A 25,756-nucleotide genomic window follows, 5' to 3' on the forward strand; every position below is an offset into this window, starting at 1 on the left:
TCGGGAAGCTGGGCTGCGAGTGAGGAAGCAGCAGGGCTGCACTCAGTCTAGTCTTAGCCACTGCTTGAGGGATTGTGGCTGCAGCAGGAGGGCTTTCTCTGCACTGTGGCAGGGAAAACATAACGCACAAGCTACGCGTCCTGCCCATCCCTCCGCAAAACAAAGAACAAAAAAAACCCAAAATAAATAAATAAGGAAGAAAAAGGAAAATGCCACAATCCATTTTGTGCCTCAGTCCTTCCCTCTCTAACCCCCGCAAATACCTTCATCATGGGAGGTGGGTGCTGTGGTGCCGGAAGTGCAGCCTGCTCCTTCTTAGCCCGCTGCTGAGCAAGGCGCGAAGGGCCATGAGATGGCACGGGTGCATAAGAAGGGCGCTCTCCAGGTGTCTCCTCACAGCACCTTGGGAAACAACAGTCACCTCGCTTGAGACCTGTTCTGTGAGCCTGCTCCTGGGCTGAACCCCATCCTAGCATTTTCTAGGAGCGGCTGCCATGGCATACTGAAAACGTAGGCCAGACTGCCAAGTGAAGACTAGATACTGGTCTTCCTCCCACGCCTGTCCCTTTCAGAGCAAGAACTCCTGCTTACACCACCTCTGGCCTGACTTTCCCCTCATTTCAGCGCTCGTCACTACAGGGAGTGTATACGTGACAAGTGACGCCAGTGCAGCAGGTGACGGCCAAGAAATGAAAGCCAGTACGTGCCTTGGGGAATTGCAGACTGGATAGACTTGAATTCTACCAATAGCCCCTTCCCGTCAGGACAGAGAATAAAACACAGAGCAGGACGAGGATAAGAAGAGATGTTTGAGTAGTGCCAAAAGCAAATGTACCCTGAAGGCCCTGCAATATACTTGCTCTTACCTGACATAAAAAAGTATATATGCCTGTTGTCTGAGGACGGTTTTGATGTCACAGGCGACTACCGAGTCGTCGTTCATCTGATACCACCGTCCATTACTGGCCTGCAAATAAAGGCAGAGATGCCTTTAGAGCAACCGCATGCTTTCTTCAGGAAAACGGCCAGAGAACGCTAGCAGGCAAAGGATACTCCAAGACTCATCACCAGGACACCCGTAACAAGTCCTTTCCCATTAAAAGCGGTGCTTGCCAGCCACAGGCAGGGGCAAGCTTCTCTTCACCAGCACAGATTTTGCCCTGCCACAAATGAAGCTGATGCTTACCTTGGTGAAGCAGACGTAGTGCCCTGCACGACCGCTCAGCCCTCTATGCACCAGGACAGCGTACAAGGCATAGAGGACCCGTTCTCCAGAGGACTGGGACATGTACGGTCGAAGGTTCAAATACTCAGGGTAGGCCACATCCTGAAGGCAGAGCAAGAAGATTGAAAACCCCTCTGGGAAGCCTTCATGAAAGATGTGCAGGAAAGCCCTTCTAAGAACATGGGCTGCACATTTTGTGACAGACACGTCCTCTGCTTCCTCAGTGAGCGTTCTTCCCTCAGAGTGCATTTTAATCATTTCAGTTGCAGAGAACGGCTCCCTGCAAAATCAGTTCCTTAAGAGCAGAGCGTATGTTTCTCATCCCACGGGAACTTTGCTCTTATTGCAAGAGAGAGCGAGACCTACTAGTCTCGCTGATTTTTCCTAGGCATCCTCCAGGGCTGCAGTTGCAGCTGGCAGACATTAAGAACTTTTGAAGGAGTCTTCTGCCGCGGGAAATCTCCCTGCCCGAGAAGGCATTACAGCCGCACACATACCTTGCTAATCTTTTCGCCAGTGAAATCGCCAAATCTTTTCAAGGCGATGGTCAGGACGCTGGGTGAGTCTTGTATTGTAAGGCTCTTGGATGCAGCACCGATCTTTTCACACCTGCAAAGTACAGGCAGTTGATTCAACTCACTGAGAGAGCAGCTAGCTGCAGTTTTCACAACTGAGCAACTGCACAAGGTCTTGTGCGAGTGAGGCCGCAGAGCTTGTGCACTTGGATACTCTAGCCCCTTCACTTGGGAACTCTAGCACCTTTCAGAAGCTGTGGTGGCCTCCCACCCCAAATGCTTGTGCTCAGCTCTTTCCCTCTTGAGCTCACTGCTACCCAGAGGAGGCAGCTTTTAACTCCTGGCTGTAGGAGTAGGTTGGTGCACAATTTCCCAGTTAGCAAGGACGAGCGCCCCCAGGAAGACAGCAAGCGGAAGAAAGTACTCCCATAGGCCAGCGTGTGCGCTCCTTGGCCGAGATTGCCAGTTAGTTGCAGAGAATGGGAAAGGTTCCGCTTAGAGAAGCAAGTGGACGCTTTGCAAGCTCTGGGTGAGTTCAGGCTGTGAGCTGCACAGCCAAAAGCTGCCTCTCATGCTCTTCTTTGTGCAGTAAGTCAAGTCTTCTCAAAGGAGAACTTGTGCTTTGACATAGGCCACAGGTTCGGCCAGGATGAAGCTCCAATTTGGATGGCATTAGGCAGAATCTTACTTGCTGCATTGGTAGCAATTTTCACCTTCCAGCAGCTCCGCTCTCACAAATTCTTTGAGAGCGCTGGCGACAGAGGAGGCTGCCTGCATGAGGAAGAAAGTAGGGCACTGAGATCCCGGAATCTGGATCCCAGCCCGTGACTCCCCTCTTGCCGCGGGGCCTCCCTCGTTAACACCTGGGAATCCTCCTGTGAAGCAGTGAACACTAGGGAGAGGGGAGCTGAAGGAGAGTGTGCTGAACACGGACTGTGCTTGAGCGTCTTGAAGAGCCTTATCAGGCTAGAAAGCCTTGTTGGAAAGGTTGTCTCAAAGTACTGGGCTGCCAAGAGCTACCTGTCTGTGGTGGCACACAATGAAGTTAGCTTTGCAGGAGTAAGAAAGGACCAAAAGAAAAGAAAAGAAAAGAAACCCAAACCCAAACCAAAGCAAACCACTAGTAAAGCCATCGTATAGCAACTGGCAGTGTACAGAGGCAGTACTGAGGAAGCCTGGCAGGATGAGCATGTGTGCAGAGCCCCCAGCCATCCATCACCCCACGATTTTGCTGTGACCAGTGAGGTCTTCCTAAGGGAAGTCTGACGAGGTGAGAAAGTCACAAAAGGGGAGAGCCAAGCTCAAAATCTCAGCACCTTCAAAGACATCGTCGGCCAGAATTCCACAACCGCTTACCTTTATCTCCAAAGCGATGTCGAGGAACGCCTCAGAGGACTCTGAAACGGCTTGGCAGCTCAGACACGTTACTGCAATGCAAACAGAAACACTTCACAAAACACGAAGGACACTCACTTGCTCCATCTTCATTACTGAGAGCCAGTACTTGAGGAAAGCTCTTTGCAACAAACAGGCACAAAGGCACACTTCTGAGGGCACTAAGAGTCGTAAAAAGTACCTCTGGATGTTAGGAATCCTCCAAATATTTCACGGATGACCGTGGTGCCTTGCAACAAGGTGTCCAAGCTGGAAACAAAATGTTATCATCGTCACTCCCAAGAGCCCAAGCAGAGAGTCAAAGAGCTTTTCTTTTCGGTGAAAACCCTGGGCAACGCAGGGTAGCAAATGAAGGGTCCTAAAGTCCTAGAGAACACTTAAAGGATAAGTTGGTTCTGCTTACTCGGTGCATCCGTTCAAATAATCAACGTGCATAGCAGCCACGATGTAACGTAGGAATTCGTGAGCATCTTCCTGTCTGCCGAAGCAGAAACGCTCACCTCTTCCTAGTGAATAAAAGGGTTATTCAAGGCTTATCTCATAGAAAGGGATAGAAGAAGACGTAGTTTGCTAAAACCTCCCTTCCCTCACAAAAAACAAACAAAAAACTCTCCGTACCCATTGCACCCATGAAACAGCCCTCTCAAAATTTAGGCCTTTCTACAGAGAAAGCCATGTGAAAAGACTTACGCCGAAGGTCATTGAGGACAGCCAGAGGCTCGATGGCCTTGTCAGAGCTGAACAGGACCTGGTTGATGTGTGTTTCCATGGTACACAGCATGCAGGAACCTTGCTCACAACCTGTTGAGCGTCAAGGAAGTAACCCCCTGGCTTTAGTGAAAGCTAGCGACGTTGCTAGAGACAACCTTAAGCAACAACAACCTTGCAGCTTCAAGTGCACTCTCTGCCCTGCGTACCACGCTCTCCTCTCCAAAAGGGCCAAGAGGCCATTCTGCGTGCATAAGCATTAAGCAGGAAGTCTGCAGTAGCATGCATTTTCTGAGGAAACACCTAAAGGACTATTGGCAAGACATCCTTTGCAAGGGCAGGGAAGTGCACAGGAATAGGCAGACTAACTGAGAGTGCTTTCACAGTGCTCTTTGGTAGCTTTCCTCCTCTTGCAGTGCAACCGCATCTGCTGTCACAGTGGTCGTGCATTAGGGAAAGCCAGCTGTGACAGAACGCTGAGAACCTGTGACAGCCTCCTGCAAAATTTTAGCTTCTTTCTATGAACGCGTAAGTAACTCCAGGCCAAATAGTCCTGGAGTGCTTTGCTTCCCCAAACCCTCCCGCATTCACAGGAGGGAGGAAAGAATGCTTCCTTGGCATTTGGGCACAGGGCGTTAAATGAAGGCGAGCACTGCAGCAGCTCTCCTGAGCCTGCCGTGCACGCGCTGTTGAACGCTAGCCCCATCAGGCAAAATAGGGCAAAGTCAGAGTTTGCTTCCCAGAGGCATTCTTGGTCTTTCAGCAGGAGCAGAGTTGTCCAGGAGGTTGCGAGGAAAGGCTTCCCAAGTACTCACACGACTGGCTGTGCTCTCTGGAAAGCATGTAATTAGCCAGAGGGGGAGTGTAGGTCAAACACTGCAGAACCGCGTTGAGGAAACACGTATTTCCCAGGTTGTATAGTCCAGCTCCAACGCTTTGCCTCTGCTGCCAAGACACAGGAATCTTCTTGGCTGGCAAAGACATCCTTCCTGGTGGAGCCATTCCCTCAGCAGTGGCTGCAAGGAAAGCACATTGTCAAAGAGACTGCCTGCCTTTGTTCTAGGAAGGCAGGTTTCCAAGCCGGTGTTCTGGAGAGCAGCTTCCAGCACCAGAAGCAGCTGCGTGGAGAACACAAGCACCTAGCAGAGACAGCCCATGCAGGGCTGCCGCTCCCATTGGCTGGCCACTCAAGAGCTTATTCACGTCTCTTCCTTTTTCTCATGGGCGACAATGACTAGTGGGCCCCAGGGAGTCACAAGATTAACTCTTACTCTTGAAGCATTTACTCACAGGAGTAGCTCCTTTGTCGGCCATCTCTTGCAGGCGGTACCGCATGGCAGCCTGCAGAGCGGGAGTCCATCTCTACACCGTCCAGTTCCAATTGGAAAAGGAAGGAGCCCAGTTCTTCCAAGGGCTTGCTCAGCTCACGCTCCCTTTCAGCAGCGTGCTCGCGAGCGCCGGGGCAGAGAGCGCGCAAGCAGCTCTTGCACCAGCAGCCTCTGTGCCGCCGAGTGACCCCAGCCGTGCGGGCCATTGTGAGGGAGGGCAGCGCGGCCAAGGCGGGGCTCGTGGCAGCTGAGTGGGCACATCCTTTATGAGGCAGGGTCACGGCAGAGACGCGCTCAGCTGACGCTGGGGAGCGCAGGGCGCTGTGCAGAGCCTGTGGCCGCTGCGCTGCCCCACTCAAGGTGGGGGCAGGAGCGGGGACGGTGCTTCCGCCAGCACAGCTCTCACACCTGCTTCTAAGGCAGAATACACTCAGGAAGGGAAGAAGACACGGGCTTGTCACCATCCCTCATGGGCACTTTGACATGGCCTGTTCTCCTTGGTGCGAGGTGTCTCTTTATCTCTTGTGGTGGGCGCCACACTCTCCCATGGCCTTGTAGAGCACAACGCCGCGCTCCTAGAGCAGGGCCCTTTTCCAGGCTTTCTCTCTAGGTGTGGAGGGAAAGCAATCAGCTCGTGTTGCAGTACTGGCACCAGGGAAAGAGCCCTTCGGCAGCCATTCCGAGCAAGACTGTGCGAAGACCTTGGAAGGCCAAGAAACTTTTAGGTCATTCTGGGAGTCTCTGCACCAGTTGACGTGTGTCCACGAATGAGCAGAGAAACCTGAGGCCGCTATGCTTTAGCAGTAGGGCCCGTGCATGAGCAGTGCCAGCATGCTCTGACTTGCTCCCTGCTGAAGGCTCTGCCAAGGACAGGGCCGCTCCCTCCTTTTGCCCCCTTAGCGGCAAACTTAGTGCCATCCAATTGACCCACAGTAGAGTGTGCAGTGAACTAGACAAGAGCACCCGATCTTAGCTACTCAGTGGGGTATGCTTGGCTAAATTTGCTTGGCAAGTTCTGTGCTCTGCCATTAGCACATGAGGGTGTGCAAAGCATTGTTGGTTGGATGCCTCTTTTCAAAGTGCATTGGGTGTTGTCCACGATTACACTGACGGGTCCTGCAGTATGAGCTTGGCTCTCTGAGCTGCTCGGAGGGCAGGGGATTGTGCCTCTGGAAGTGCAAAGCAACGCTTCTGAAGCCATCCAGCATTTCATTCTGAGGCAGCCAAAGAGGGAGGGGCAGAGGAAGGGGGAGAGGAAGAGAGAGGGAGAGAGAGAGAGAAGAGGGAAGGGAAGAGGAAGGAGATGGCTTAAAGCAAAGATGCCTTGTTCATAGTCCTATCACAGGCTTCTTAGGCTATGCACACATGTCCAACTCTCCCTCCGGCAGCTGAGCATGTTAGCCCCTCCTGAGAGTAGCAGTGGGGGCCATAAGCTGCACTCTCTCCACGAGAGAGATGTAAGCAGATTCCTGGTGGGATGACACTGCTTGAATTTGCTGGAGCTCTGTGCAAGTTTAAGAGCTCTGGGAGACCCTCTCCCACCAACATCCCCCTGTATCGTGCTGAGCATGTGGCGGTAACTTCTGTTTGGAGGAAGTCTGTAGTCATTGCCAGTAACTGCGGAGACGGCGTAGTAGAGCCCGCGTGTGTGCAGGGGCTCCTGTGCGGGTCTTTGTGGGAAGATGGGGCACATTTAGGCTTGCCCTTCATGTTTGCAGTTAGGAGCCAGTGTTTTGGTCATGGGCTAAGGTTTTAGTGCTTGTCGTTTCAGGGTAGGGATTGCGGAAGGCTTGGGGGAAGGAAGTGTTTGGAGCCCTGCTCAGGGTTCCTTTGAAGTGGTGAGGGCATGGGCTAGGTTCTGGGGCTCGAGTTAGGGCTCAGGGTGAGCATGGCGTGGCAGAGAATTGGAGTGAGGGATAAGAGTGAGGGCTGGGGTGAGAGCAGCGCCTTGGGGTGTGGGTGAAGGGAAGGCTCGGCCAGCCTGCCACCATGGCCCAGTGTGAGCTCGTGGCACGTGGCCTCTGTGTGTGCTGAGCCCCGCTTTGCTGCATCCCTTATCCAGTTTGGTGTGTCTGCCACCTCTGCGTTGGCCACCATGGCCTCACGTGGCTGTGTTGTCAGGAGCACGAGTGTATGAGTGGCCCTGCAGCTGCAAAGCCCCCATCATCCTCCTGCTGGGCCTCTTTGCATTTCCCTTGACCTTGACCTTACACTAGATACTAGAGGTTTCCTTTTCCTTGCTTCTGCCACCTCGTGGCAGGGAAACACTCCCAGCTTCTCATGAGGAGGGCTGACGCTTGAGCTGCCCGAGGTGCAGAAAGACTTGCTTCTCGCACTCCTGCCTGGTGCCCCATTTGGGCCTTTGCCACCACCAGGCCCTGCGCACCAGCAGCATCTTTGCCACCCCTTGATATTTCTGGCACCTTTAACAACACGCGCCAGAGGGAAAAGATGTGGGAAAGAAACGCCACTTCTTTTCACGGTGAGATTTCATACTGTGAAGAGTCCCAAAGATCATACACAACTCAGCAGTTGCTTTCCTGCCTTTATTTCATCCACCTACGCAAGGGATCTGAACTACTGAGTGCTCCTTAAGGCCAAGAGGAGAGAGAAGAGGAAGAGGCAGAGGAGAAAGAAGTACAAAGTGATGAAATGTCCTTTTTCGCTCTTTCTCCGTTTCCTTTGCATTTCGTTCTCAGCTTCCCCTTCTGCATGGGGATGTCTTCTTTTTCTGCTTCTCGGCTCTTGAGTTTTCTGGGAGGAGCCCTCAAGAGCAGAAGGAAGGGGCACGGCTGCAGGTGCTTGTCTTGGAGGAGAGCATTTTCCAGAGGGCTGCTCCAGTCCTGAATAGAGCCAAGAATCTGCTCGGTGGCTGCTGAAGCGATGCCCATGTTGCCCTCTGGACACGAATGGCAGGTGGAGCCAGCTGCTTTTGTAAGAACGCACGTGTGACCTGCCTTGCTCTGTTTGTCCTTTGCTTTGGGATGGGTAGCGAGGACGTTTCTCAGAGCTTCTGTCCTTCTCTGTGTAGTTTCTGTCACTACGGCAGGATGTGCAGCTGTTCCCATTGCAGTAGTGCTGCTGAGGGCAGTTTTGTTTGCTGCTTTGCGGGTTGTGAGAGCACCTCCTCTTGGGAGAATGAGCACCCCGTTCGTGGACACTGACGTGTTTTGGGTCCTCTTGCAGGGCTCTCTTTCTCTTTAAAGGCCTTGAGCTCTGCATTTCAAAAGAAGACATTCTAAGATGGCTCTGTGCAAAGACACGGCTTGGAAAAGCCCTAGACACAATCCCCCCCGCCTCCAGTGCTCAGGAGCAAGCCATGGTGTTTTTGCTGTCTCAGCAGATGCCACCAAACTAAAAGTAAACCGAGCAAAATTCTGCTTGTTGTTTTTTTGCTTTCATGATGTGAGCATGATTAGGCCTCACTTGCAATGCCTCGCAAGGCCTCGGGAAGCTGGGCTGCGAGTGAGGAAGCAGCAGGGCTGCACTCAGTCTAGTCTTAGCCACTGCTTGAGGGATTGTGGCTGCAGCAGGAGGGCTTTCTCTGCACTGTGGCAGGGAAAACATAACGCACAAGCTACGCGTCCTGCCCATCCCTCCGCAAAACAAAGAACAAAAAAAACCCAAAATAAATAAATAAGGAAGAAAAAGGAAAATGCCACAATCCATTTTGTGCCTCAGTCCTTCCCTCTCTAACCCCCGCAAATACCTTCATCATGGGAGGTGGGTGCTGTGGTGCCGGAAGTGCAGCCTGCTCCTTCTTAGCCCGCTGCTGAGCAAGGCGCGAAGGGCCATGAGATGGCACGGGTGCATAAGAAGGGCGCTCTCCAGGTGTCTCCTCACAGCACCTTGGGAAACAACAGTCACCTCGCTTGAGACCTGTTCTGTGAGCCTGCTCCTGGGCTGAACCCCATCCTAGCATTTTCTAGGAGCGGCTGCCATGGCATACTGAAAACGTAGGCCAGACTGCCAAGTGAAGACTAGATACTGGTCTTCCTCCCACGCCTGTCCCTTTCAGAGCAAGAACTCCTGCTTACACCACCTCTGGCCTGACTTTCCCCTCATTTCAGCGCTCGTCACTACAGGGAGTGTATACGTGACAAGTGACGCCAGTGCAGCAGGTGACGGCCAAGAAATGAAAGCCAGTACGTGCCTTGGGGAATTGCAGACTGGATAGACTTGAATTCTACCAATAGCCCCTTCCCGTCAGGACAGAGAATAAAACACAGAGCAGGACGAGGATAAGAAGAGATGTTTGAGTAGTGCCAAAAGCAAATGTACCCTGAAGGCCCTGCAATATACTTGCTCTTACCTGACATAAAAAAGTATATATGCCTGTTGTCTGAGGACGGTTTTGATGTCACAGGCGACTACCGAGTCGTCGTTCATCTGATACCACCGTCCATTACTGGCCTGCAAATAAAGGCAGAGATGCCTTTAGAGCAACCGCATGCTTTCTTCAGGAAAACGGCCAGAGAACGCTAGCAGGCAAAGGATACTCCAAGACTCATCACCAGGACACCCGTAACAAGTCCTTTCCCATTAAAAGCGGTGCTTGCAAGCCACAGGCAGGGGCAAGCTTCTCTTCACCAGCACAGATTTTGCCCTGCCACAAATGAAGCTGATGCTTACCTTGGTGAAGCAGACGTAGTGCCCTGCACGACCGCTCAGCCCTCTATGCACCAGGACAGCGTACAAGGCATAGAGGACCCGTTCTCCAGAGGACTGGGACATGTACGGTCGAAGGTTCAAATACTCAGGGTAGGCCACATCCTGAAGGCAGAGCAAGAAGATTGAAAACCCCTCTGGGAAGCCTTCATGAAAGATGTGCAGGAAAGCCCTTCTAAGAACATGGGCTGCACATTTTGTGACAGACACGTCCTCTGCTTCCTCAGTGAGCGTTCTTCCCTCAGAGTGCATTTTAATCATTTCAGTTGCAGAGAACGGCTCCCTGCAAAATCAGTTCCTTAAGAGCAGAGCGTATGTTTCTCATCCCACGGGAACTTTGCTCTTATTGCAAGAGAGAGCGAGACCTACTAGTCTCGCTGATTTTTCCTAGGCATCCTCCAGGGCTGCAGTTGCAGCTGGCAGACATTAAGAACTTTTGAAGGAGTCTTCTGCCGCGGGAAATCTCCCTGCCCGAGAAGGCATTACAGCCGCACACATACCTTGCTAATCTTTTCGCCAGTGAAATCGCCAAATCTTTTCAAGGCGATGGTCAGGACGCTGGGTGAGTCTTGTATTGTAAGGCTCTTGGATGCAGCACCGATCTTTTCACACCTGCAAAGTACAGGCAGTTGATTCAACTCACTGAGAGAGCAGCTAGCTGCAGTTTTCACAACTGAGCAACTGCACAAGGTCTTGTGCGAGTGAGGCCGCAGAGCTTGTGCACTTGGATACTCTAGCCCCTTCACTTGGGAACTCTAGCACCTTTCGGAAGCTGTGGTGGCCTCCCACCCCAAATGCTTGTGCTCAGCTCTTTCCCTCTTGAGCTCACTGCTACCCAGAGGAGGCAGCTTTTAACTCCTGGCTGTAGGAGTAGGTTGGTGCACAATTTCCCAGTTAGCAAGGACGAGCGCCCCCAGGAAGACAGCAAGCGGAAGAAAGTACTCCCATAGGCCAGCGTGTGCGCTCCTTGGCCGAGATTGCCAGTTAGTTGCAGAGAATGGGAAAGGTTCCGCTTAGAGAAGCAAGTGGACGCTTTGCAAGCTCTGGGTGAGTTCAGGCTGTGAGCTGCACAGCCAAAAGCTGCCTCTCATGCTCTTCTTTGTGCAGTAAGTCAAGTCTTCTCAAAGGAGAACTTGTGCTTTGACATAGGCCACAGGTTCGGCCAGGATGAAGCTCCAATTTGGATGGCATTAGGCAGAATCTTACTTGCTGCATTGGTAGCAATTTTCACCTTCCAGCAGCTCCGCTCTCACAAATTCTTTGAGAGCGCTGGCGACAGAGGAGGCTGCCTGCATGAGGAAGAAAGTAGGGCACTGAGATCCCGGAATCTGGATCCCAGCCCGTGACTCCCCTCTTGCCGCGGGGCCTCCCTCGTTAACGCCTGGGAATCCTCCTGTGAAGCAGTGAACACTAGGGAGAGGGGAGCTGAAGGAGAGTGTGCTGAACACGGACTGTGCTTGAGCGTCTTGAAGAGCCTTATCAGGCTAGAAAGCCTTGTTGGAAAGGTTGTCTCAAAGTACTGGGCTGCCAAGAGCTACCTGTCTGTGGTGGCACACAATGAAGTTAGCTTTGCAGGAGTAAGAAAGGACCAAAAGAAAAGAAAAGAAAAGAAACCCAAACCCAAACCAAAGCAAACCACTAGTAAAGCCATCGTATAGCAACTGGCAGTGTACAGAGGCAGTACTGAGGAAGCCTGGCAGGATGAGCATGTGTGCAGAGCCCCCAGCCATCCATCACCCCACGATTTTGCTGTGACCAGTGAGGTCTTCCTAAGGGAAGTCTGACGAGGTGAGAAAGTCACAAAAGGGGAGAGCCAAGCTCAAAATCTCAGCACCTTCAAAGACATCGTCGGCCAGAATTCCACAACCGCTTACCTTTATCTCCAAAGCGATGTCGAGGAACGCCTCAGAGGACTCTGAAACGGCTTGGCAGCTCAGACACGTTACTGCAATGCAAACAGAAACACTTCACAAAACACGAAGGACACTCACTTGCTCCATCTTCATTACTGAGAGCCAGTACTTGAGGAAAGCTCTTTGCAACAAACAGGCACAAAGGCACACTTCTGAGGGCACTAAGAGTCGTAAAAAGTACCTCTGGATGTTAGGAATCCTCCAAATATTTCACGGATGACCGTGGTGCCTTGCAACAAGGTGTCCAAGCTGGAAACAAAATGTTATCATCGTCACTCCCAAGAGCCCAAGCAGAGAGTCAAAGAGCTTTTCTTTTCGGTGAAAACCCTGGGCAACGCAGGGTAGCAAATGAAGGGTCCTAAAGTCCTAGAGAACACTTAAAGGATAAGTTGGTTCTGCTTACTCGGTGCATCCGTTCAAATAATCAACGTGCATAGCAGCCACGATGTAACGTAGGAATTCGTGAGCATCTTCCTGTCTGCCGAAGCAGAAACGCTCACCTCTTCCTAGTGAATAAAAGGGTTATTCAAGGCTTATCTCATAGAAAGGGATAGAAGAAGACGTAGTTTGCTAAAACCTCCCTTCCCTCACAAAAAACAAACAAAAAACTCTCCGTACCCATTGCACCCATGAAACAGCCCTCTCAAAATTTAGGCCTTTCTACAGAGAAAGCCATGTGAAAAGACTTACGCCGAAGGTCATTGAGGACAGCCAGAGGCTCGATGGCCTTGTCAGAGCTGAACAGGACCTGGTTGATGTGTGTTTCCATGGTACACAGCATGCAGGAACCTTGCTCACAACCTGTTGAGCGTCAAGGAAGTAACCCCCTGGCTTTAGTGAAAGCTAGCGACGTTGCTAGAGACAACCTTAAGCAACAACAACCTTGCAGCTTCAAGTGCACTCTCTGCCCTGCGTACCACGCTCTCCTCTCCAAAAGGGCCAAGAGGCCATTCTGCGTGCATAAGCATTAAGCAGGAAGTCTGCAGTAGCATGCATTTTCTGAGGAAACACCTAAAGGACTATTGGCAAGACATCCTTTGCAAGGGCAGGGAAGTGCACAGGAATAGGCAGACTAACTGAGAGTGCTTTCACAGTGCTCTTTGGTAGCTTTCCTCCTCTTGCAGTGCAACCGCATCTGCTGTCACAGTGGTCGTGCATTAGGGAAAGCCAGCTGTGACAGAACGCTGAGAACCTGTGACAGCCTCCTGCAAAATTTTAGCTTCTTTCTATGAACGCGTAAGTAACTCCAGGCCAAATAGTCCTGGAGTGCTTTGCTTCCCCAAACCCTCCCGCATTCACAGGAGGGAGGAAAGAATGCTTCCTTGGCATTTGGGCACAGGGCGTTAAATGAAGGCGAGCACTGCAGCAGCTCTCCTGAGCCTGCCGTGCACGCGCTGTTGAACGCTAGCCCCATCAGGCAAAATAGGGCAAAGTCAGAGTTTGCTTCCCAGAGGCATTCTTGGTCTTTCAGCAGGAGCAGAGTTGTCCAGGAGGTTGCGAGGAAAGGCTTCCCAAGTACTCACACGACTGGCTGTGCTCTCTGGAAAGCATGTAATTAGCCAGAGGGGGAGTGTAGGTCAAACACTGCAGAACCGCGTTGAGGAAACACGTATTTCCCAGGTTGTATAGTCCAGCTCCAACGCTTTGCCTCTGCTGCCAAGACACAGGAATCTTCTTGGCTGGCAAAGACATCCTTCCTGGTGGAGCCATTCCCTCAGCAGTGGCTGCAAGGAAAGCACATTGTCAAAGAGACTGCCTGCCTTTGTTCTAGGAAGGCAGGTTTCCAAGCCGGTGTTCTGGAGAGCAGCTTCCAGCACCAGAAGCAGCTGCGTGGAGAACACAAGCACCTAGCAGAGACAGCCCATGCAGGGCTGCCGCTCCCATTGGCTGGCCACTCAAGAGCTTATTCACGTCTCTTCCTTTTTCTCATGGGCGACAATGACTAGTGGGCCCCAGGGAGTCACAAGATTAACTCTTACTCTTGAAGCATTTACTCACAGGAGTAGCTCCTTTGTCAGCCATCTCTTGCAGGCGGTACCGCATGGCAGCCTGCAGAGCGGGAGTCCATCTCTACACCGTCCAGTTCCAATTGGAAAAGGAAGGAGCCCAGTTCTTCCAAGGGCTTGCTCAGCTCACGCTCCCTTTCAGCAGCGTGCTCGCGAGCGCCGGGGCAGAGAGCGCGCAAGCAGCTCTTGCGCCAGCAGCCTCTGTGCCGCCGAGTGACCCCAGCCGTGCGGGCCATTGTGAGGGAGGGCAGCGCGGCCAAGGCGGGGCTCGTGGCAGCTGAGTGGGCACATCCTTTATGAGGCAGGGTCACGGCAGAGACGCGCTCAGCTGACGCTGGGGAGCGCAGGGCGCTGTGCAGAGCCTGTGGCCGCTGCGCTGCCCCACTCAAGGTGGGGGCAGGAGCGGGGACGGTGCTTCCGCCAGCACAGCTCTCACACCTGCTTCTCAGGCAGAATACACTCAGAAAGGGAAGAAGGCACGCGCTTGTCACCATCCCTCATGGGCACTTTGACATGGCCTGTTCTCCTTGGTGCGAGGTGTCTCTTTATCTCTTGTGGTGTGCGCCACACTCTCCCATGGCCTTGTAGAGCACAACGCCGCGCTCCTAGAGCAGGGCCCTTTTCCAGGCTTTCTCTCTAGGTGTGGAGGGAAAGCAATCAGCTCGTGTTGCAGTACTGGCACCAGGGAAAGAGCCCTTCGGCAGCCATTCCGAGCAAGACTGTGCGAAGACCTTGGAAGGCCAAGAAACTTTTAGGTCATTCTGGGAGTCTCTGCACCAGTTGACGTGTGTCCACGAATGAGCAGAGAAACCTGAGGCCGCTATGCTTTAGCAGTAGGGCCCGTGCATGAGCAGTGCCAGCATGCTCTGACTTGCTCCCTGCTGAAGGCTCTGCCAAGGACAGGGCCGCTCCCTCCTTTTGCCCCCTTAGCGGCAAACTTAGTGCCATCCAATTGACCCACAGTAGAGTGTGCAGTGAACTAGACAAGAGCACCCGATCTTAGCTACTCAGTGGGGTATGCTTGGCTAAATTTGCTTGGCAAGTTCTGTGCTCTGCCATTAGCACATGAGGGTGTGCAAAGCATTGTTGGTTGGATGCCTCTTTTCAAAGTGCATTGGGTGTTGTCCACGATTACACTGACGGGTCCTGCAGTATGAGCTTGGCTCTCTGAGCTGCTCGGAGGGCAGGGGATTGTGCCTCTGGAAGTGCAAAGCAACGCTTCTGAAGCCATCCAGCATTTCATTCTGAGGCAGCCAAAGAGGGAGGGGCAGAGGAAGGGGGAGAGGAAGAGAGAGGGAGAGAGAGAGAGAAGAGGGAAGGGAAGAGGAAGGAGATGGCTTAAAGCAAAGATGCCTTGTTCATAGTCCTATCACAGGCTTCTTAGGCTATGCACACATGTCCAACTCTCCCTCCGGCAGCTGAGCATGTTAGCCCCTCCTGAGAGTAGCAGTGGGGGCCATAAGCTGCACTCTCTCCACGAGAGAGATGTAAGCAGATTCCTGGTGGGATGACACTGCTTGAATTTGCTGGAGCTCTGTGCAAGTTTAAGAGCTCTCGGAGACCCCTCTCCCACCAACATCCCCCTGTATCGTGCTGAGCATGTGGCGGTAACTTCTGTTTGGAGGAAGTCTGTAGTCATTGCCAGTAACTGCGGAGACGGCGTAGTAGAGCCCGCGTGTGTGCAGGGGCTCCTGTGCGGGTCTTTGTGGGAAGATGGGGCACATTTAGGCTTGCCCTTCATGTTTGCAGTAAGGAGCCAGTGTTTTGGTCATGGGCTAAGGTTTTAGTGCTTGTCGTTTCAGGGTAGGGATTGCGGAAGGCTTGGGGAAGGAAGTGTTTGGAGCCCTGCTCAGGGTTCCTTTGAAGTGGTGAGGGCATGGGCTAGGTTCTGGGGCTCGAGTTAGGGCTCAGGGTGAGCATGGCGTGGCAGAGAATTGGAGTGAGGGATAAGAGTGAGGGCTGGGGTGAGAGCAGCGCCTTGGGGTGTGGGTGAAGGGAAGGCTCGGCCAGCCTGCCACCATGGCCCAGTGTGAGCTCGTGGCACGTGGCCTCTGTGTGTGCTGAGCCCCGCTTTGCTGCATCCCTTATCCAGTTTGGTGTGTCTGCCACCTCTGCGTTGGCCACCATGGCCTCACGTGGCTGTGTTGTCAGGAGCACGAGTGTATGAGTGGCCCTGCAGCTGCAAAGCCCCCATCATCCTCCTGCTGGGCCTCTTTGCATTTCCCTTGACCTTGACCTTACACTAGATACTAGAGGTTTCCTTTTCCTTGCTTCTGCCACCTCGTGGCAGGGAAACACTCCCAGCTTCTCATGAGGAGGGCTGACGCTTGAGCTGCCCGAGGTGCAGAAAGACTTGCTTCTCGCACTCCTGCCTGGTGCCCCATTTGGGCCTTTGCCACCACCAGGCCCTGCGCACCAGCAGCATCTTTGCCACCCCTTGATATTTCTGGCACCTTTAACAACACGCGCCAGAGGGAAAAGATGTGGGAAAGAAACGCCACTTCTTTTCACGGTGAGATTTCATACTGTGAAGAGTCCCAAAGATCATACACAACTCAGCAGTTGCTTTCCTGCCTTTATTTCATCCACCTACGCAAGGGATCTGAACTACTGAGTGCTCCTTAAGGCCAAGAGGACAGAGAAGAGGAAGAGGCAGAGGAGAAAGAAGTACAAAGTGATGAAATGTCCTTTTTCGCTCTTTCTCCGTTTCCTTTGCATTTCGTTCTCAGCTTCCCCTTCTGCATGGGGATGTCTTCTTTTTCTGCTTCTCGGCTCTTGAGTTTTCTGGGAGGAGCCCTCAAGAGCAGAAGGAAGGGGCACGGCTGCAGGTGCTTGTCTTGGAGGAGAGCATTTTCCAGAGGGCTGCTCCAGTCCTGAATAGAGCCAAGAATCTGCTCGGTGGCTGCTGAAGCGATGCCCATGTTGCCCTCTGGACACGGATGGCAGGTAGAGCCAGCTGCTTTTGTAAGAACGCACGTGTGACCTGCCTTGCTCTGTTTTTCCTTTGCTTTGGGATGGGTAGCGAGGACGTTTCCCGGAGCTTCTGTCCTTCTCTGTGTAGTTTCTGTCACTACGGCGGGATGTGCAGCTGTTCCCATTGCAGTAGTGCTGCTGAGGGCAGTTTTGTTTGCTGCTTTGCGGGTTGTGAGAGCACCTCCTCTTGGGAGAATGAGCACCCCGTTCGTGGACACTGACGTGTTTTGGGTCCTCTTGCAGGGCTCTCTTTCTCTTTAAAGGCCTTGAGCTCTGCATTTCAAAAGAAGACATTCTAAGATGGCTCTGTGCAAAGACACGGCTTGGAAAAGCCCTAGACACAATCCCCCCCGCCTCCAGTGCTCAGGAACAAGCCATGGTGTTTTTGCTGTCTCAGCAGATGCCACCAAACTAAAAGTAAACCGAGCAAAATTCTGCTTGTTGTTTTTTTGCTTTAATGATGTGAGCATGATTAGGCCTCACTTGCAATGCCTCGCAAGGCCTCGGGAAGCTGGGCTGCGAGTGAGGAAGCAGCAGGGCTGCACTCAGTCTAGTCTTAGCCACTGCTTGAGGGATTGTGGCTGCAGCAGGAGGGCTTTCTCTGCACTGTGGCAGGGAAAACATAACGCACAAGCTACGCATCCTGCCCATCCCTCCGCAAAACAAAGAACAAAAAAACCCCAAAATAAATAAATAAGGAAGAAAAAGGAAAATGCCACAATCCATTTTGTGCCTCAGTCCTTCCCTCTCTAACCCCCGCAAATACCTTCATCATGGGAGGTGGGTGCTGTGGTGCCGGAAGTGCAGCCTGCTCCTTCTTAGCCCGCTGCTGAGCAAGGCGCGAAGGGCCATGAGATGGCACGGGTGCATAAGAAGGGCGCTCTCCAGGTGTCTCCTCACAGCACCTTGGGAAACAACAGTCACCTCGCTTGAGACCTGTTCTGTGAGCCTGCTCCTGGGCTGAACCCCATCCTAGCATTTTCTAGGAGCGGCTGCCATGGCATACTGAAAACGTAGGCCAGACTGCCAAGTGAAGACTAGATACTGGTCTTCCTCCCACGCCTGTCCCTTTCAGAGCAAGAACTCCTGCTTACACCACCTCTGGCCTGACTTTCCCCTCATTTCAGCGCTCGTCACTACAGGGAGTGTATACGTGACAAGTGACGCCAGTGCAGCAGGTGACGGCCAAGAAATGAAAGCCAGTACGTGCCTTGGGGAATTGCAGACTGGATAGACTTGAATTCTACCAATAGCCCCTTCCCGTCAGGACAGAGAATAAAACACAGAGCAGGACGAGGATAAGTGCCAAAAGCAAATGTACCCTGAAGGCCCTGCAATATACTTGCTCTTACCTGACATAAAAAAGTATATATGCCTGTTGTCTGAGGACGGTTTTGATGTCACAGGCGACTACCGAGTCGTCGTTCATCTGATACCACCGTCCATTACTGGCCTGCAAATAAAGGCAGAGATGCCTTTAGAGCAACCGCATGCTTTCTTCAGGAAAACGGCCAGAGAACGCTAGCAGGCAAAGGATACTCCAAGACTCGTCACCAGGACACCCGTAACAAGTCCTTTCCCCTTAAAAGCGGTGCTTGCCAGCCACAGGCAGGGGCAAGCTTCTCTTCACCAGCACAGATTTTGCCCTGCCACAAATGAAGCTGATGCTTACCTTGGTGAAGCAGACGTAGTGCCCTGCACGACCGCTCAGCCCTCTATGCACCAGGACAGCGTACAAGGCATAGAGGACCCGTTCTCCAGAGGACTGGGACATGTACGGTCGAAGGTTCAAATACTCAGGGTAGGCCACATCCTGAAGGCAGAGCAAGAAGATTGAAAACCCCTCTGGGAAGCCTTCATGAAAGAGGCGCAGGAAAGCCCTTCTAAGAACATGGGCTGCACATTTTGTGACAGACACGTCCTCTGCTTCCTCAGGGAGTGTTTTTCCCTCAGAGTGCATTTTAATCATTTCAGTTGCAGAGAACGGCTCCCTGCAAAATCAGTTCCTTAAGAGCAGAGCGTATGTTTCTCATCCCACGGGAACTTTGCTCTTATTGCAAGAGAGAGCGAGACCTACTAGTCTCGCTGATTTTTCCTAGGCATCCTCCAGGGCTGCAGTTGCAGCTGGCAGACATTAAGAACTTTTGAAGGAGTCTTCTGCCGCGGGAAATCTCCCTGCCCGAGAAGGCATTACAGCCGCACACATACCTTGCTAATCTTTTCGCCAGTGAAATCGCCAAATCTTTTCAAGGCGATGGTCAGGACGCTGGGTGAGTCTTGTATTGTAAGGCTCTTGGATGCAGCACCGATCTTTCCACACCTGCAAAGTACAGGCAGTTGATTCAACTCACTGAGAGAGCAGCTAGCTGCAGTTTTCACAACTGAGGAACTGCACAAGATGTTGTGCGAGCGAGGCCGCAGAGCTTGTGCACTTGGATACTCTAGCCCCTTCACTTGGGAACTCTAGCACCTTTCGGAAGCTGTGGTGGCCTCCCACCCCAAATGCTTGTGCTCAGCTCTTTCCCTCTTGAGCTCACTGCTACCCAGAGGAGGCAGCTTTTAACTCCTGGCTGTAGGAGTAGGTTGGTGCACAATTTCCCAGTTAGCAAGGACGAGCGCCCCCAGGAAGACAGCAAGCGGAAGAAAGTACTCCCATAGGCCAGCGTGTGCGCTCCTTGGCCGAGATTGCCAGTTAGTTGCAGAGAATGGGAAAGGTTCCGCTTAGAGAAGCAAGTGGACGCTTTGCAAGCTTTGGGTGAGTTCAGGCTGTGAGCTGCACAGCCAAAAGCTGCCTCTCATGCTCTTCTTTGTGCAGTAAGTCAAGTCTTCTCAAAGGAGAACTTGTGCTTTGACATAGGCCACAGGTTCGGCCAGGATGAAGCTCCAATTTGGATGGCATTAGGCAGAATCTTACTTGCTGCATTGGTAGCAATTTTCACCTTCCAGCAGCTCCGCTCTCACAAATTCTTTGAGAGCGCTGGCGACAGAGGAGGCTGCCTGCATGAGGAAGAAAGTAGGGCACTGAGATCCCGGAATCTGGATCCCAGCTTGTGACTCCCCTCTTGCCGCGGGGCCTCCCTCGTTAACACCTGGGAATCCTCCTGTGAAGCAGTGAACACTAGGGAGAGGGGAGCTGAAGGAGAGTGTGCTGAACACGGACTGTGCTTGAGCGTCTTGAAGAGCCTTATCAGGCTAGAAAGCCTTGTTGGAAAGGTTGTCTCAAAGTACTGGGCTGCCAAGAGCTACCTGTCTGTGGTGGCACACAATGAAGTTAGCTTTGCAGGAGTAAGAAAGGACCAAAAGAAAAGAAAAGAAAAAAACCCAAACCCAAACCAAAGCAAACCACTAGTAAAGCCATCGTATAGCAACTGGCAGTGTACAGAGGCAGTACTGAGGAAGCCTGGCAGGATGAGCATGTGTGCAGAGCCCCCAGCCATCCATCACCCCACGATTTTGCTGTGACCAGTGAGGTCTTCCTAAGGGAAGTCTGACGAGGTGAGAAAGTCACAAAAGGGGAGAGCCAAGCTCAAAATCTCAGCACCTTCAAAGACATCGTCGGCCAGAATTCCACAACCGCTTACCTTTATCTCCAAAGCGATGTCGAGGAACGCCTCAGAGGACTCTGAAACGGCTTGGCAGCTCAGACACGTTACTGCAATGCAAACAGAAACACTTCACAAAACACGAAGGACACTCACTTGCTCCATCTTCATTACTGAGAGCCAGTACTTGAGGAAAGCTCTTTGCAACAAACAGGCACAAAGGCACACTTCTGAGGGCACTAAGAGTCGTAAAAAGTACCTCTGGATGTTAGGAATCCTCCAAATATTTCACGGATGACCGTGGTGCCTTGCAACAAGGTGTCCAAGCTGGAAACAAAATGTTATCATCGTCACTCCCAAGAGCCCAAGCAGAGAGTCAAAGAGCTTTTCTTTTCGGTGAAAACCCTGGGCAACGCAGGGTAGCAAATGAAGGGTCCTAAAGTCCTAGAGAACACTTAAAGGATAAGTTGGTTCTGCTTACTCGGTGCATCCGTTCAAATAATCAACGTGCATAGCAGCCACGATGTAACGTAGGAATTCGTGAGCATCTTCCTGTCTGCCGAAGCAGAAACGCTCACCTCTTCCTAGTGAATAAAAGGGTTATTCAAGGCTTATCTCATAGAAAGGGATAGAAGAAGACGTAGTTTGCTAAAACCTCCCTTCCCTCACAAAAAACAAACAAAAAACTCTCCGTACCCATTGCACCCATGAAACAGCCCTCTCAAAATTTAGGCCTTTCTACAGAGAAAGCCATGTGAAAAGACTTACGCCGAAGGTCATTGAGGACAGCCAGAGGCTCGATGGCCTTGTCAGAGCTGAACAGGACCTGGTTGATGTGTGTTTCCATGGTACACAGCATGCAGGAACCTTGCTCACAACCTGTTGAGCGTCAAGGAAGTAACCCCCTGGCTTTAGTGAAAGCTAGCGACGTTGCTAGAGACAACCTTAAGCAACAACAACCTTGCAGCTTCAAGTGCACTCTCTGCCCTGCGTACCACGCTCTCCTCTCCAAAAGGGCCAAGAGGCCATTCTGCGTGCATAAGCATTAAGCAGGAAGTCTGCAGTAGCATGCATTTTCTGAGGAAACACCTAAAGGACTATTGGCAAGACATCCTTTGCAAGGGCAGGGAAGTGCACAGGAATAGGCAGACTAACTGAGAGTGCTTTCACAGTGCTCTTTGGTAGCTTTCCTCCTCTTGCAGTGCAACCGCATCTGCTGTCACAGTGGTCGTGCATTAGGGAAAGCCAGCTGTGACAGAACGCTGAGAACCTGTGACAGCCTCCTGCAAAATTTTAGCTTCTTTCTATGAACGCGTAAGTAACTCCAGGCCAAATAGTCCTGGAGTGCTTTGCTTCCCCAAACCCTCCCGCATTCACAGGAGGGAGGAAAGAATGCTTCCTTGGCATTTGGGCACAGGGCGTTAAATGAAGGCGAGCACTGCAGCAGCTCTCCTGAGCCTGCCGTGCACGCGCTGTTGAACGCTAGCCCCATCAGGCAAAATAGGGCAAAGTCAGAGTTTGCTTCCCAGAGGCATTCTTGGTCTTTCAGCAGGAGCAGAGTTGTCCAGGAGGTTGCGAGGAAAGGCTTCCCAAGTACTCACACGACTGGCTGTGCTCTCTGGAAAGCATGTAATTAGCCAGAGGGGGAGTGTAGGTCAAACACTGCAGAACCGCGTTGAGGAAACACGTATTTCCCAGGTTGTATAGTCCAGCTCCAACGCTTTGCCTCTGCTGCCAAGACACAGGAATCTTCTTGGCTGGCAAAGACATCCTTCCTGGTGGAGCCATTCCCTCAGCAGTGGCTGCAAGGAAAGCACATTGTCAAAGAGACTGCCTGCCTTTGTTCTAGGAAGGCAGGTTTCCAAGCCGGTGCTCTGGAGAGCAGCTTCCAGCACCAGAAGCAGCTGCGTGGAGAACACAAGCACCTAGCAGAGACAGCCCATGAAGGGCTGCCGCTCCCATTGGCTGGCCACTCAAGAGCTTATTCACGTCTCTTCCTTTTTCTCATGGGCGACAATGACTAGTGGGCCCCAGGGAGTCACAAGATTAACTCTTACTCTTGAAGCATTTACTCACAGGAGTAGCTCCTTTGTCGGCCATCTCTTGCAGGCGGTACCGCATGGCAGCCTGCAGAGCGGGAGTCCATCTCTACACCGTCCAGTTCCAATTGGAAAAGGAAGGAGCCCAGTTCTTCCAAGGGCTTGCTCAGCTCACGCTCCCTTTCAGCAGCGTGCTCGCGAGCGCCGGGGCAGAGAGCGCGCAAGCAGCTCTTGCACCAGCAGCCTCTGTGCCGCCGAGTGACCCCAGCCGTGCGGGCCATTGTGAGGGAGGGCAGCGCGGCCAAGGCGGGGCTCGTGGCAGCTGAGTGGGCACATCCTTTATGAGGCAGGGTCACGGCAGAGACGCGCTCAGCTGACGCTGGGGAGCGCAGGGCGCTGTGCAGAGCCTGTGGCCGCTGCGCTGCCCCACTCAAGGTGGGGGCAGGAGCGGGGACGGTGCTTCCGCCAGCACAGCTCTCACACCTGCTTCTCAGGCAGAATACACTCAGAAAGGGAAGAAGGCACGCGCTTGTCACCATCCCTCATGGGCACTTTGACATGGCCTGTTCTCCTTGGTGCGAGGTGTCTCTTTATCTCTTGTGGTGTGCGCCACACTCTCCCATGGCCTTGTAGAGCACAACGCCGCGCTCCTAGAGCAGGGCCCTTTTCCAGGCTTTCTCTCTAGGTGTGGAGGGAAAGCAATCAGCTCGTGTTGCAGTACTGGCACCAGGGAAAGAGCCCTTCGGCAGCCATTCCGAGCAAGACTGTGCGAAGACCTTGGAAGGCCAAGAAACTTTTAGGTCATTCTGGGAGTCTCTGCACCAGTTGACGTGTGTCCACGAATGAGCAGAGAAACCTGAGGCCGCTATGCTTTAGCAGTAGGGCCCGTGCATGAGCAGTGCCAGCATGCTCTGACTTGCTCCCTGCTGAAGGCTCTGCCAAGGACAGGGCCGCTCCCTCCTTTTGCCCCCTTAGCGGCAAACTTAGTGCCATCCAATTGACCCACAGTAGAGTGTGCAGTGAACTAGACAAGAGCACCCGATCTTAGCTACTCAGTGGGGTATGCTTGGCTAAATTTGCTTGGCAAGTTCTGTGCTCTGCCATTAGCACATGAGGGTGTGCAAAGCATTGTTGGTTGGATGCCTCTTTTCAAAGTGCATTGGGTGTTGTCCACGATTACACTGACGGGTCCTGCAGTATGAGCTTGGCTCTCTGAGCTGCTCGGAGGGCAGGGGATTGTGCCTCTGGAAGTGCAAAGCAACGCTTCTGAAGCCATCCAGCATTTCATTCTGAGGCAGCCAAAGAGGGAGGGGCAGAGGAAGGGGGAGAGGAAGAGAGAGGGAGAGAGAGAGAGAAGAGGGAAGGGAAGAGGAAGGAGATGGCTTAAAGCAAAGATGCCTTGTTCATAGTCCTATCACAGGCTTCTTAGGCTATGCACACATGTCCAACTCTCCCTCCGGCAGCTGAGCATGTTAGCCCCTCCTGAGAGTAGCAGTGGGGGCCATAAGCTGCACTCTCTCCACGAGAGAGATGTAAGCAGATTCCTGGTGGGATGACACTGCTTGAATTTGCTGGAGCTCTGTGCAAGTTTAAGAGCTCTCGGAGACCCCTCTCCCACCAACATCCCCCTGTATCGTGCTGAGCATGTGGCGGTAACTTCTGTTTGGAGGAAGTCTGTAGTCATTGCCAGTAACTGCGGAGACGGCGTAGTAGAGCCCGCGTGTGTGCAGGGGCTCCTGTGCGGGTCTTTGTGGGAAGATGGGGCACATTTAGGCTTGCCCTTCATGTTTGCAGTAAGGAGCCAGTGTTTTGGTCATGGGCTAAGGTTTTAGTGCTTGTCGTTTCAGGGTAGGGATTGCGGAAGGCTTGGGGGAAGGAAGTGTTTGGAGCCCTGCTCAGGGTTCCTTTGAAGTGGTGAGGGCATGGGCTAGGTTCTGGGGCTCGAGTTAGGGCTCAGGGTGAGCATGGCGTGGCAGAGAATTGGAGTGAGGGATAAGAGTGAGGGCTGGGGTGAGAGCAGCGCCTTGGGGTGTGGGTGAAGGGAAGGCTCGGCCAGCCTGCCACCATGGCCCAGTGTGAGCTCGTGGCACGTGGCCTCTGTGTGTGCTGAGCCCCGCTTTGCTGCATCCCTTATCCAGTTTGGTGTGTCTGCCACCTCTGCGTTGGCCACCATGGCCTCACGTGGCTGTGTTGTCAGGAGCACGAGTGTATGAGTGGCCCTGCAGCTGCAAAGCCCCCATCATCCTCCTGCTGGGCCTCTTTGCATTTCCCTTGACCTTGACCTTACACTAGATACTAGAGGTTTCCTTTTCCTTGCTTCTGCCACCTCGTGGCAGGGAAACACTCCCAGCTTCTCATGAGGAGGGCTGACGCTTGAGCTGCCCGAGGTGCAGAAAGACTTGCTTCTCGCACTCCTGCCTGGTGCCCCATTTGGGCCTTTGCCACCACCAGGCCCTGCGCACCAGCAGCATCTTTGCCACCCCTTGATATTTCTGGCACCTTTAACAACACGCGCCAGAGGGAAAAGATGTGGGAAAGAAACGCCACTTCTTTTCACGGTGAGATTTCATACTGTGAAGAGTCCCAAAGATCATACACAACTCAGCAGTTGCTTTCCTGCCTTTATTTCATCCACCTACGCAAGGGATCTGAACTACTGAGTGCTCCTTAAGGCCAAGAGGACAGAGAAGAGGAAGAGGCAGAGGAGAAAGAAGTACAAAGTGATGAAATGTCCTTTTTCGCTCTTTCTCCGTTTCCTTTGCATTTCGTTCTCAGCTTCCCCTTCTGCATGGGGATGTCTTCTTTTTCTGCTTCTCGGCTCTTGAGTTTTCTGGGAGGAGCCCTCAAGAGCAGAAGGAAGGGGCACGGCTGCAGGTGCTTGTCTTGGAGGAGAGCATTTTCCAGAGGGCTGCTCCAGTCCTGAATAGAGCCAAGAATCTGCTCGGTGGCTGCTGAAGCGATGCCCATGTTGCCCTCTGGACACGGATGGCAGGTGGAGCCAGCTGCTTTTGTAAGAACGCACGTGTGACCTGCCTTGCTCTGTTTTTCCTTTGCTTTGGGATGGGTAGCGAGGACGTTTCCCGGAGCTTCTGTCCTTCTCTGTGTAGTTTCTGTCACTACGGCGGGATGTGCAGCTGTTCCCATTGCAGTAGTGCTGCTGAGGGCAGTTTTGTTTGCTGCTTTGCGGGTTGTGAGAGCACCTCCTCTTGGGAGAATGAGCACCCCGTTCGTGGACACTGACGTGTTTTGGGTCCTCTTGCAGGGCTCTCTTTCTCTTTAAAGGCCTTGAGCTCTGCATTTCAAAAGAAGACATTCTAAGATGGCTCTGTGCAAAGACACGGCTTGGAAAAGCCCTAGACACAATCCCCCCCGCCTCCAGTGCTCAGGAACAAGCCATGGTGTTTTTGCTGTCTCAGCAGATGCCACCAAACTAAAAGTAAACCG

The sequence above is a fragment of the Tinamus guttatus genome, unplaced genomic scaffold (assembly GCF_059628265.1).
Source record: "Tinamus guttatus ecotype Peru unplaced genomic scaffold, ASM5962826v1 Tinamus_guttatus_pri_ptg000177l, whole genome shotgun sequence".
NCBI lineage: Eukaryota > Metazoa > Chordata > Aves > Tinamiformes > Tinamidae > Tinamus > Tinamus guttatus.